Consider the following 13585-nt stretch of genomic DNA (forward strand, 5'->3'; position numbering starts at 1 on the left):
GCTGGCAGTCTGCCCGGCTCTCTCTTTCTGCTTCACACTTTCTATTCTCTATCTCTCCTTCTTTCTTCTCTCAGTCTCTTTCTCTCTTCCTTTCCCTCTATCGATCTATCTATTTTCCAATCTTTTTTTGTCTCCCCCCTTGCTCTTATCCTCTCCTCTGTTGCTCTTGCATCCTCTTATCTCTTCATCCTCTCTCCACTCGATTCCTCCCTCTCTGTACACTCCGTCTGCTTTTAACCCTTTCCTTCTCAACTCCCTTTTCCTTTCCTCCTACAACTCCTCCTTGTCTTCTTCCATCCTTTATTATTTCTTTCCAGGCTTCCTGGGTGTTGGCACGGCTGCAGGGTTGTGCCTTGGGCTCATGCTGCCTCTCTGCGGGCACCATGCCCACTGAGGGGGGAAGCTGGAGGGGTCTGGGTGTGTGTGTGTGTGTGTGTGTGTGTGTGTGTGTGTGTGTGTGTGTGTGTGTGTGTGTGTGTGTGTGTGTGTGTGTGTGTGTTATGGGATAGCATCAGGAAAGGTCGGGAAAGAAAGTATGTAAGAGGAAGAAAAAGGGAGGGGAAGTATTGAAACAAATAGGAGGGGGGTTGTTGACAGAGATGAAGAGAAGGAGAGATATTTGTTGAGTCACTCTTAGCTGGCTTGTGTGCGTGTGCATGTGTGTCTTTGTGTGCGTGTTTGCATGTGTGTGTGTGTGTGTGTGACTAAGCAAGAGAGCAGAGTGTTTGCTTTTCTTCTATTACAGTAAGGTTGGTGATGACAGGCGGAGAAAAAGACCAGATGTGTTGTATTTTACATCTGTTCTTGTCCTTGTCTAAACGGGTTATCATTAAGCTAAAAGTTAAGAGTCAAAGTTGCATGCTTGCTCCCTTAATCCTTCTTTTATTCAGATCATTTTGGGGGGGGGAGAGAGAGAGATAGGACAGCAGAAGATTCAGAGGAAACGTGGGGATAGCTGGAGCATGACAAGCACCAAATAGCCAAGGACTACAATCTGTGTTCAAGGGGCATCTGCACCATCAGAGCTAAACTACCCCCCCCCCCCCCCCCCCCCCCCCCCCACCACCACCACCACCAGGGTCTTTTTCTGTCTGATCAACAATCCAAAAAGAAAATGACAAGCAAGTTGATGAAGTTGCTGTTCAATTTTCTGTCAGTTGACTATTAAAAAAAAAAAAAAAAAACTAGAAATGATCTGCAGAGAATTAACAAATTCAAAAACTATACAAGGGCATAAAGAAATAAAAATAAATGTTGTCATATTTTGTATTGCACAGGAAAGCCATGTATGCAGTAAGTACAAAGCAGTGATATTATTATCTATGCTTAAAGGAAAATATTTTGTACTGGACATTCACTTTATATAGTTTATTCTTGGCTTTCAATGCTTTGTTTTGAAGTCAAACCAGCTGGGCTGACCTGGATGGATTAATTTTGGATCTCTATAAATAATACAACAAAGCGTACTAAAACTGCTCTATGAAAAGTTTCTGATGTGGCACTGATGTGTGTGGCATCACACGCACACACAGTCAGACGGAGGCAGCATCATCAGTGCACCTGCATGCAGAGTCCTTCCCTGCTGCTCAGTCATGGTGCAGCCATGATGGAGGGGGAGCAAATGGCCCGACCCCAGATTTGTGAACTGTCAGATTTCTTGCTCTTGTATTTTTTTCTCTGCTTTTATTTGTTCCGTCCTCTTCTCACTCATTCTTTCCCTCTCTCTCAAGTCCCAGTGACTCATTGGTGAGTTTCAGTGATTTAGCGCCCTCTGTCTGTGTCCACATTTACTGCAGCAGCACAGCTCCAAATTTCAACTATTCTTAACTAATGATAACCCTCACCCTAACTAACTTATGTTATCAGAAGATAAAGACTGGAAGGTAATGCTTTAATGGCATCAATAAAAAAAATGAATCATAACATGAGCATGCACTTAAACTGGTACAAAAGTTTGGATGGTCAAAAAGGGAAAAAAAATACAAATATGAAAAAATAATAATGAATGAAAGAGACAACATAAGAAAAGATGAACTCAAACGCCTCCACCTCCCTCCTCCCCCCAGTGGGCCCAGTATTAAGAAAGAAAAAGTTGGATTTGTATAATTAGCGTTTTTCTCCACATGTACAAATATGAAAGAAATAATCAGATGAGTATAATGTCCCTTAAGAACGTTAAAGCTCGTTCCTGACCTTGGAAAACAGACATTTGGCAAAAAAAAATATGAACTTGAAAAAGCAATTCAAAAACTGCATAATTAGAGGAGAATCATTTTCATGAAGTCATGAATCACAATCAAGCTGCTGCAGAAACATACATGCATATGCATAGAGTAATGATGAAACATGCGTTTCTCTGCTGCTTGTATGCGGTGTGTCCTCGCACTAATGCCAGGCAGACACGTCTCTTTACGTTTATTGAACATAACGACTAACACCATTCTGATCTGGATTCGAGAAGCGTGCATGTTTAACAGATGATGTAGAAGCAGTGATGTGAAATATCTGCTGCTGCACGTGCTAAAATATGCGGAGAGAAATGCAGCCGATACTGAAGTGTTTTTTAACCCTTTCTGTCCAAACATCAGCAGTGTGTGAGAGCTTTCACAGCAGCTGCCCAGTGAAGCCACTTTGATAGAGGCTTCTGACGGATTTGAGAGCATTGTTGATACAGTGCTCAGATTTTGAATCCCTGCCTCAAACAGATTCTGTTTCTCTCCAAACACCCCTCATTGATTCAAACACGAGCAAACAGAGAGATCAGCAGCTTTGTGAGGAGGAGGTTGATTCGAGGCTCAGGGAGACGCTGAGCTCTGTCTGTTGCTGCATGTGTAAAAACTTTTAAAGACAAGAGTGTACTACGATACTCAGTCTCTTCTTTATCCCTCAACCACGACTGAAGTCAGGTAAATGAAAACTGTCCACAGAAACTGACCCCAGAAGAGAAAACATCTGTATTAGACCATTTTGCAAAACAAAATCTGTCCTTTAAATAAAATAACATTAAAGTAAATTACTTAGTCTAAATGAATATAGACCCTTCATGGTGTAAACGGGCCACTGCTTTGAAAGTTATTTCATATCAAATCAACCTTTGACGATTTCTTCCAGTAGACATTTGTGTGACGTACATCTTTACATCTTCCTTTTGAAAGTGACGATGTTTGACGCTTCATTTCTGATCAGTTTGCGTTCTGTCTTATTCATTTTTATCTGCTCATAGCACATTCATCATTTAATTATCAAAAGCAGTTTAGTAAAAAAAAAAAACCTTCTCAAAGAAGCACAGAGTTAGAATGAATTTACTCAACATATTTTCTCTGAAATAAAGACAGGACACTTTCCTCCTCTCAGTAATGCAGTGGCTTCACTCATACTGACTGAACTGCTGTCTTTACACTATGTTAAAGTTCATCAGGCAGAATAAATATGCTCAGCACAATAACCTCACAACAGGTCAGTCAGAGGTCCTCGTTATCCAGGGAGCTGCAGTAAGCTCATTTGGAGAAGGCTCATCTTCCTCCTTTAGTGCAACACTCATTACTCTCATTTAATTAATCACTGCGGCCAATCTGAGATGTGTCATTTTTAAAGAACAAACAAAAAAAAAAAAGAAAAGGGAAAAAAAAAAAGTATGAATCAATGTTGTCTGCCACCCAAGGCCACTGAGTAATGTTTTGTCGATTCATCTCACACACCTACACAAGAGACGAAGGACAGATAAAGGAGAGAGGATGGTCAGAAGGGAGAATAGAGGATTGAAAAATAAAGGATAGAAGAGTGTCATGATTGCAATCACAAACAAGAGATGTTGGGAATAGATTTAATTTGATGCTCTCTCTTCTGCTTTCTCTCTCTCTCTGTCTGTGTGTGTGTGTGTGTGTGTGTGTGTGTTGCTGCTTCAGAGATTGGAAACACACTGAGTAATTATCTAGAAAGAGCACCTGGGCACTGAGAATCTCATTATAAAATAACCAACCCTCTAAACCAGCCATCGCATGGGGAGAGCAGAAGAAGAAAAAAAAACAGGAGGAATGAGAGAAAAAGGAAGAGAGAAGCAAAAGGTTCATTCACATCTATAACACCAGGCACAATTGTATTAGCTGTTATCTTTGTATTTATGATTCAATGCTGAGCATGAGGTTTGACAAAAAAAATCCAAAGAGATTGTGAAGGAATCAACTCATGTTTTTTTCTTTCCTGCTTTCCTCATTTAGAGGTCTTTTGCTTAAAAATGTCTATAACATCTTGTAGAGCCAAAGGTAGCAGGACTGACCAAAAGCCATGAGGCATAAAGGCACTGCCAGAAAATACAGTATTTTTTAACTGAATTTCCTTTGATGTCTTGCAGTTGCAGACAGTGATCAGTAGGAGGCAGCGTTTCCTCTCCTCTGACTGACCCAAAAACGTTCTTGGTCACTCTTTTATTACCTTTTCTTTCTTCCTCCGTCTCCATGTTTCTCTCTCCACAAACACACACACATACATAATCTCACTATCACCTGTTTTTCCAAACTTGTTGTCTTTGCAATGACCGAGCTCACCCTGCACAAACGTTTGAGTCAGCAGGTAGACAGATTTGTGTGTGTCTGTGTGTGTGTGTGTGTGTGTGTGTGTGTGTGTGTGTGTGTGTGTGTGTGCGTATTGTGTGTGTGTGTGTATTGAGAGGACCACCCTGCTGATTTAAACAGCCTCATTCATGGCAGTGTTTTGATTGGCTGACAGTGACAGGGTAAAATGATTTACAATGGGTCAACACAGCAGGAAGGCGTAGGGCACAGAGTCAACACACCATAACCTGTCAGGTAATCTCAGATTAAGAAGTACAGGAAGTAAATAAATTGTGAAATCAAATCACCTTTCATGATACATCAAAAAAATCCTCAGCGTTCAAATGAAATTCAAACACTAATTTATAAACTGGGAATATGGGGAATAGAGTGTCATAACAGGAACAGGCACGAGAGTTGAGTAGGCAGACTCCTGATTGCAGAATTATTAGCTCAAGTTTGATAAAAAAAAAAGTGTTTTTAACGCCCTGTCCACTCATTTATTGACTTTTCTTTTGAATGTGTGTCAACTAATGGGCAGACTGGTTTATGGTGATTTCACACTTGCACAAAACTCCTGAAAACTTCCTGAAATATTCAGGGTGAGCGTCAGGTTTTGTTTGTGGAGCTTGTGAATGTGATGAAATATGCATCACTAATATGTAGGAAAAAAGTTCTCATCAGTGTGTTGGACTCGATAGCTTCCTAAGCCACTTCCTCTTCGTTCTATTTATGCCACGTCTTGCATACTGAGATACCTCCATCGGCCTATCTAACAGGAGAGTCTGGTAAGCTTTGTCGGCAGCACACGAGACTCTTATCTCAATGTCTTGAGTTTGAGCCCAATGATGAGAGTGAACAAGTGTTCCAGGCTATTCAATGAGTGAACATGACCTGTATTTCATTTTCTCTTTTGATAACTGAGCTGAACCAAGAGCAACGACTGCAACAAATGTGGATCCAAAGCAAGCTGTCGGAAAGACCGGTGGATCTAGTTGGATCATGATTGGTGATTCTCAGCAGTCTGCAGTTGAAGTTGACTTTTGATAAGAGTGTAAACATGAATCCTTACTAACCGTTCAACAGGATGGACTGTGGAGATTCTAGTTAATGTTTGTGAATCCACAAAATGGGCATCCCAGAAAGCTGCAGATACGGCTCTCCGCTCTGCCCTTCTAAAAATAAGTGCCTTGACTATTTTTGACGTAGCCACCGCTTGGCTGCACCAAGCTCCACTGAGCACTGACAGATGAACAGCAGAGAGAATCAACTTAGTTTTCTAAACTCAAACAGCATGTGCACACTCTGAAGAGTAAATGTGATCAAATCACAAGATTGGAATGAGGTAATGAAATCATGCTGACAAGATGTTCCCCTCTTTGAAATGGTCAGTGGTGTATAAGAAGATCAGATTTAAGATGCTTGACGGACACAGTTTTACACTCCTTTTGGAATCCTCAAAGATAGATCTTTTGGTGTGGGGAGTGAAAAGTTGACCAAGTAATGTGATCCTAAAGCCTTCTCAAGGCAGCGACGAAATCGGAGTCTGATCTCCACCCAAAGTAGCCCGGCTAGCTCAGTCGGTAGAGCATGAGACTCTTAATCTCAGGGTCGTGGGTTCGAGCCCCACGTTGGGCGCTGTGGTTTTGGATTGCAGGATCTGTCCACTGATTGTAATACTAATAATTCAATCAATTAAAGAATTGATAAATGGATACATGTATATTAGGAATCTGTCTCAGTCAGCCAATGGATCTTTATGTCAAATAATTCCATGAGGTTGCTGGAGGACGTTGCTCGGTTACTCAGCATGAACACGTGCAGTTTGAGAACTTAAGTAACACACGAAATACAGCATTTAATCAAAAGAGGACTCTTGGATTTTACAGAGTTACATTATGATAGTCTCTTAATGTTGCATGCGTGGTAGTCCTCCCAGAAATACAGCCCTCCAACCCTTTAACCCTTAACTCATGAGTTACTGCAGCCGAAAAAAACAGGGCTCATTTATAGTGTGTGAGCAGCCTGGCTAGCTCAGTCGGTAGAGCATGAGACTCTTAATCTCAGGGTCGTGGGTTCGAGCCCCACGTTGGGCGCTGGAGTTTTGGACAGCACAAAATGCCAGTGCATGTCATCACTTCGACTTGGTTACCATCCTGTCGATCTGTACTGTCCATTCAGTGTGAAATGCAACATATACTCAAGATATGTTGGTAACCAGCATCAGAGATTGTTAAGAGGATATCAGACTGCAGCAATACGAGGAGTGAAATAGGTGTGTGTTCTCTATACGCTGGTTTGTGGTGAAGCGAGTGCCCTCATTGGTTATAGTCTTTGATGCACTGGTCAAAGTTTTCACTACTGATCCTGTTGCTTTTAAAGTACATGTCAACTCCCATTGTCTCCCCACGTTTCCAGTTTCTCTCAATCTGTCCAATCCAGTGAAGGTAAATACAAATAATAATCATCTCTGGGGAGAGAAAAACTAGACCTGCCATCGTCCAAATGGTCTTATTCAGTTAAAGTGACTGCAGCTAATCGGATCCATTTCAATGCCAGCATCATCCTGACAAAGAGCATGAGACTCCAAATCTCAGTCTCAAGAGTAGAAGCCCTTCCAGATCTTTTGCTTACGCCTGAAAAGAAACGCCTGCCTGTTTCTATACGTAAGGCAGTGTCACTGCCCTGCTTGTGAATTGAGAATGACACAAATTCCTACAAAAGCCAGACAGACAATTTATGTGACAGAAAGGCACCAATGACTTGACATACGACAGGAACTAAACTGCAGATGTAGTTTATTTTGATGACATTTGAAGTTCTCTCCCTGGACTGCAGTATAAGCTCATAAACTGAACCCCAACTTTCTCCCTACGTTGTGTTGAAACATTTACAACTGAACCTCGCTGCAAAAATACAGAGTCTGAAATCTGTTACAGTGAGAACAGAAACATTGCCTTGACTCAAACTAACAAACCTTTCATTAAATGATCTATATTTGAAAAGTGACATGCTTGCTAGCAATGCAAAGCAACATGTAATGAACTTAAGGAGACTAAAGGGAGGGAGAATGGGATGTGAAAGGAAAAACAAGTGAAGTCAAGAGAACAAAAAAAAAAAAAGAGGACAGATGGAAGTAAGTGAAGAAGTCAGATAGCAAAAGATAATGTTAAATGTTAAAAGATGTTAAAAGAGATCCTTGTCCCCGTCAGTTTGGGTTTGTGTTAATCTGTGGCTTACAGTGTGTGTGTTTTTGTGTGTGCATAGGACTGCTTTCCAACCAGCTGCAGGTGTGCTGTTGATGGTTTTATCAGCGCTGGATCAGGGCTGCTCGGAGGAGAGAAAAGGGAAGCTCGAGAGAAAAAAACAAAAAGGGGGGGGGGAGGAAAAAACGGACGGAGAAGAGAGATGAGATTGCAACCACACTGGAATGCCATTTTTCAAAAAAATATCGTTCGAAAAAGCCAACACACTGAAGCCTGCAAACACAAAAAAATCTACGCCAAAAGGTTTGTTAAATCTAATCTTAAAAAGCAAATGATAAAACTCTGATACAGACTCAGCCTAAACCGAACAATAAAGAATTATTAGCAGGGCTGTTGTGCTGTAGTTTGGACATAATACATTAGTGTATATTAAGCAAAACAACAGTCAGTTAACACATTCAATGCAAATATGGTCAAGTAATGTAGAAAGTATTCAAACACATAAAGCTAACACTAATAAAAAAAAAAAAATCATAGACCCAACTAGTTTAAACTTGTTAACAGTTTCAGTTGGACGTTATTGACTTGGATTCCTGTGTTTTAAGTAAATTGAGTCAGTGTTCAGATGAAGTGTATTTTGTGGTTCTTTGGTTTGTGACTCTGTCCCTCTAACCAGCCTGCCGGATTTATAAAACTGCTCCAGGATCCATAAAGCGCCCAATAAACCACTTTTACTATTAGTGTAGGACACTGCTAGCATTAAGCTTGTGACCGCTACCACTGACCATGTACACATCCATACACACCACACACACACACACACACACACATGCTGACACAGAAACACACAAAGACGTGCAGGGACGGTCACACACTCCCTGATCTGGTCAGATACATTTTGATGGCTTCTGGAGTCAGGACCTCCGCCAAACTCTAACCCCATGTCACCCCACCCTGCAGCCCCGATGACATCACTACATAGCCCCGAACCAGCGGTGCAGAAGGGCCTGAAACCCACACGCACACGCATGCACACACACACACACGCACAGGCGACGAGATTGCGGAAAGCACAGCCATTATAATGAACACCACAGGGTCGCATTTTCAGAGCAGGAACACACACACACACATGCAGAGCTCTTGACCATAATGACTACTGCACAGCCGCACTGTATTATAAACACGCACACACACATACACACACACACACAACAGGGCAGCCGAAGTGCAGGCGGCTGCCCCTGAGTTAAGTTGTCAGCTTGTGTTATCGTTTGTTTTCCAGAAACATTTATGTGAATATGACAAAGAAAAGCAGGAGGCTACGGTATTTAATGTTTGTGTTAGCAGTGGAAGCATCAGCATATTGTCTACACTTTAGTTATGTCTAATCAATAAACACTTTTGGCAATCGTGGTGGCTCAAGTTTGTTTGGGAACCTTATTGTTTCAACAAAATCCAGTATTTTCTGTTCATACCTACAATGAAAATCACTGAAAATAGACGACTTAAATATTACAAGCAAGCTCACCTTTAAGGTCACACAAACTCACACTGATCTGCAAATCTCTCTTGAAATGAAAAAGGTGAAATGAAAAAGGTATAGCACTAATTTATTGTAAGAATCAAGACCCAGTGATTAGTTGGAGTTTTGGCTGAATGGTAGGTTTAAAGCAGGAATCGAGGCTTACCGCCACACCCCAAACAACACCGCCTCACTGAGGACAGACGTGTCTTTATTTACCAACATGCAATGAGAATTTAAAAGAAATATCACCAAAGAAATGCAAAACAAGTGCCTACACATTAAACTAAACACCAACTAACATGTCCAAAGGAAAAGGGAATCAGAAGAAAAAAATCCAAACTTTAAATCATGTTGGGCTTTTTTTTCCGGCCGTGCACTAAAGAGCAGACAGTTAAAAAGGCCAACAGACACACTCCAGGAGTGGATCCGTTAAAACAGTGACCATATACGCAGTCTGGAAGGAATTCTAAGGATTGAAGTTAGCCAATCAGACACTGGCATTTACAACGTTCGCTGTTCAACTTGAGAGCTGGAGAGGCCATCCTCTTCACACGGACCACCGTCTGTGAGTCCATGTTCAGTCATTAAGGCTCCCAGTGGGCTAAAAGACACACTCACATAACACATCCACGGTCAAAGACCCCCAGCCCTCCATGACTAACATGCAAATCTTCACACAATTATGACCCCTATTCTCACAGTGTTTATGCAGATGTTTCATTGAAGAGGTTTTTTTGTTTTATATTAAATGTATTTTTTTTAGGCTAAAACACTCCCTTATTTTTCAACTCCATTGTGTCTGAATATATGGAGCACACACTCAGCCTTCACAACACACTCTTGAAGGACCTCAAGGGTCCATTGATGCTCGCAGACACCCCATCTTCTCAAATATCTAGCGTGGAAAAACACACATACATACTTACCCCCCTTTTCCCTAATTACAGAGCCCCCGAGGGACCAAACACTCAGGCAGCACTTCAGTGTTTAGGTAAAGAAAAGGTCTGTCTCAAACAGACAAGGGCAACGGAAAAAAAATGAATGAAGAAATGTTCCGAATACAGATTTGATCACTGTTTTTTGCACGCTTACACTGCATCACTTTGGTTTACATTTTGGAGCTAAAGCTAGATTTTTAATTTTGGATAAAACAAGGGACAGAAGTTTAAGATAAACAAAAAAAAGGAAGAGAAAATAAAATCACGACCCAAACAGCGAGAGGGAGGACAGAAAAAGAGCAGAAGTTGACTTAGTGGACAGGCGGGGAGGAGGAAGAAAGATTATCGCTCTCTAATGGCTAACTTGTTGACAGCAACACTTTTCACCACCTCTATCTACACATCTAATGTTACTATCTGCCCTCCTCACTCACACAACCACACAAGCTCATGCTTTATCTCTTCGCGCAGAGTTTATCAGCTCGGCTGTCAGTCTGCTCCACAGCTCAGGTGGGTTTTTGACTCTACAACGCACAGAAAGTGCAAAGCAGAGACGTCACCGCCAGAGACGGCCGCAGCTTCCTGTCTGCATGACTCACATCATGTGTTGAAAAGGAATCAGACAGTCTGCTTTCACATGAAACTTATGTTTCTTTAATATGATTAACTTTCAAAACAGGAATGTTGTGATATTTAAAAAGAGGAATCAAAAGTCTGTTTGCACGTCACCTAAGAGTACATGCAAGTTCTTTGTGTCACACAGACGTCTTGCTTCATAGTTAGGGAATGTACATGCCAGTCTTTTCATGGAAAAATTGTGCTTCATTTCCTTTTTTGTTTTTATTTAGACTTTTTTGCTCTCGTCTATTTCAGCGTCACTGATCTATGAAATTCAAAAGACACATTAAAACTTACCCATTTATTTACTTTATAGAGATTAAATTGATCAATTCTTTGAAGTTATTACAATTTGAGCTTCATGTGCACGTGGAACAAACTTTTTATAACTCCAGCTAGATTGTAGCCCATTTGTATGTAGTCAATGGATGTGTCTGTGAAAAGCACTGCGCTCAAACCTCTATGTATTGGTTTAAAAATGTCCATTGATCAGTGGATGTGTGAATATCAAAGACTCGGATATGAACTGACCTACTCAACAATTGATGTGATTTATTTTCTATTAATCTCATCAATTAATTCATTTAACCACTTGATGCCTCTGATGATTAAATCCTCATGGTTTTATCTCTGTCATGTAAAATAAGGGAAGTACTTTTAATCCTATTTAATCCAAACCATTGACTGTCACTGTTTCTCAGAAGTATTTTCCTGCCCTTCATTAGCACAGTGACTACTCTACTCTGTAATAAAGTTTAAATGGAATGAGATGAGTATGCACAATCTCAATGCATTTTCATCGTGGTTTTGCAACTTTTAGGTTCATCTTGACAATAAAAAAAACATTTTAAATATCATGGAAAAAACGACAAAAGTAAAGTTTGCCAAAGAAGATAAGAGCTTCTTAAATTTTACAGCATGTTTCTACAAATGTCATTAGAAAACAACTTATCAATTACAAATTAACTACAATAAGCCCTTTTTTCGTTGAAGACTTTTCCATTATTATCGTTGTTATTGTTATATGCCTTATTCTCAGTGTCATGTAGACAATTATGATACTTTAAATTTAAAGTGAACTTATGTATAATATTTCTTTATGTCACAGTGAAGTTATAGATGCTAGACTGTGGCTCTGATGAAGGCAGAGCAGCGACTTTCTCCACACTGAGAGAAACATTTGTGCAACTTTTCGACCAAAATAGTCCTGGTCTGCACCGCAGAGCGAGAGAGGCTGCCTTCATTTAGGTCGATGGGGTTGGCAGATCACACACACACACACACACACACACACACACACACACACACACACACACACACACACACACACACACACACACACACACACACACACACACACACACACACACACACACACACACACACACACTACTGTCATATGGGAGCCGCAGCTGTGAAATAATCCCATTCCATAAATATGCTGTGACAACGGAAACATTGTGGGGATAAAAAGTGTACAAGTTGGAATCATGAAAGAAATTCAAATGATTAAATTGCCGACTTTTCCAAATCCATCCAAATTGAACAAGTCCAACAAAGCAGCATGGGCAAAGACAAACAACCACAGAACATTTTACAAATACCAACAAGCTGTTACAGGTTGTAATAAATGTGTGTAACCCAATTTATAAGTATGTGATGGGTAGTAAATCCCATCAGCCCATCAAATGTCTAAAACATGTCTATAATGCTGGTTACAGCTACACACATTACACGATTAATCGATTAATCAGTTACAAGACAATTAATCGCAAACTAAAAGGCATATGATGAAAAACAAATTGTCAAGCTTCTTTAATGCAAGTGTTAGCTGCTTTTTCAGATGTTGTGAAATGAAATGTGTTTGAATTGTGTGGTTGACACTGGGATTCGGAAAGTTTGGATTAAAAATGTAGAAAGTTGCCTTTTTCTAGATTGAAAATTTCCTGCGGAATAATTCAGCGTTGACGCTTTCCTATTTGTTATTTACAAATTGGTCTGTAGTGTATTTATGATGTATCAACCTCCATCTACTTTGTCATACTGTTTGGAAAACTTTATTGTTAAGCATTAACAAAAGAAACTGAAGCACTTCTTACCTGTTTTGAACTTGAATCTAGCTGTTGCTGAGCTCTTCAAGAAAAGTTTCTCCTCCCCACCATCTGAGGCGTTCAAGTCCGAAAAATGTGTCTCTCCTCCCGGCTGGTAAACTGCAGACCGCTTGGTGTTTGTATGGAAAAGGGGGAAAACCTCCGTGCAGACACCAGACCAGCTCGTTCCAGAGATCCAGCTGTATGTATCAGGGACAAACTTTCTCCACTTCTAAACTTTACAGATCAAAGAACACGAAAAGCCCCAATATGAGTCCAAAAAGTCGATTTATGGGAGGGTGTGGAGGTAAAACGGTGGACCGAGGAATAGTTAGTGCCCCAAAATCCCCAAACTCTTCATGTAGTAACTTAGAAAGTCAGAAATAAGCGGTACGAGCTCCTTGTTTCGCACGCCTGTGTGCACGGTGTCCTCAGCAACAGGTGTCAGTAATAAAGTGAGATTTCTTCATCCCGAGTTTCCTAAAGCTCTCCGGCTCATTACGCACGCAGCGAAATGGTGGTAGAGGGCAGGGAGAGAGAGAGGTGTGTGCCAAAGTTGGAGCGCGTCGAGCGAAAAGAAAGAGAAAACACGAGCGAAAAGTTTTAGCCACTGAGACTGACAGAGTAACAAAAGAGCTCCACAAGTTCAGTCTGT

General features: G+C 40.8%; 1 protein-coding gene across 2 annotated transcripts in view; it reads right to left on the reverse strand.

Annotated features, from left to right (window-relative positions):
• The window catches only part of wnt5b (wingless-type MMTV integration site family, member 5b), a 73855-nt gene extending 60270 nt beyond the window's left edge, over nt 1-13585 (reverse strand). For both annotated transcript variants that reach the window (XM_079335132.1, XM_079335131.1), the window contains exon 1: nt 12940-13585. The gene's annotated coding sequence lies outside the window, so the exon portion shown is untranslated. The remainder of the gene's footprint in view (nt 1-12939) is intronic.

Source organism: Symphodus melops (assembly GCF_947650265.1).
Source record: "Symphodus melops genome assembly, chromosome: 22".
NCBI classification, from domain to species: domain Eukaryota; kingdom Metazoa; phylum Chordata; class Actinopteri; order Labriformes; family Labridae; genus Symphodus; species Symphodus melops.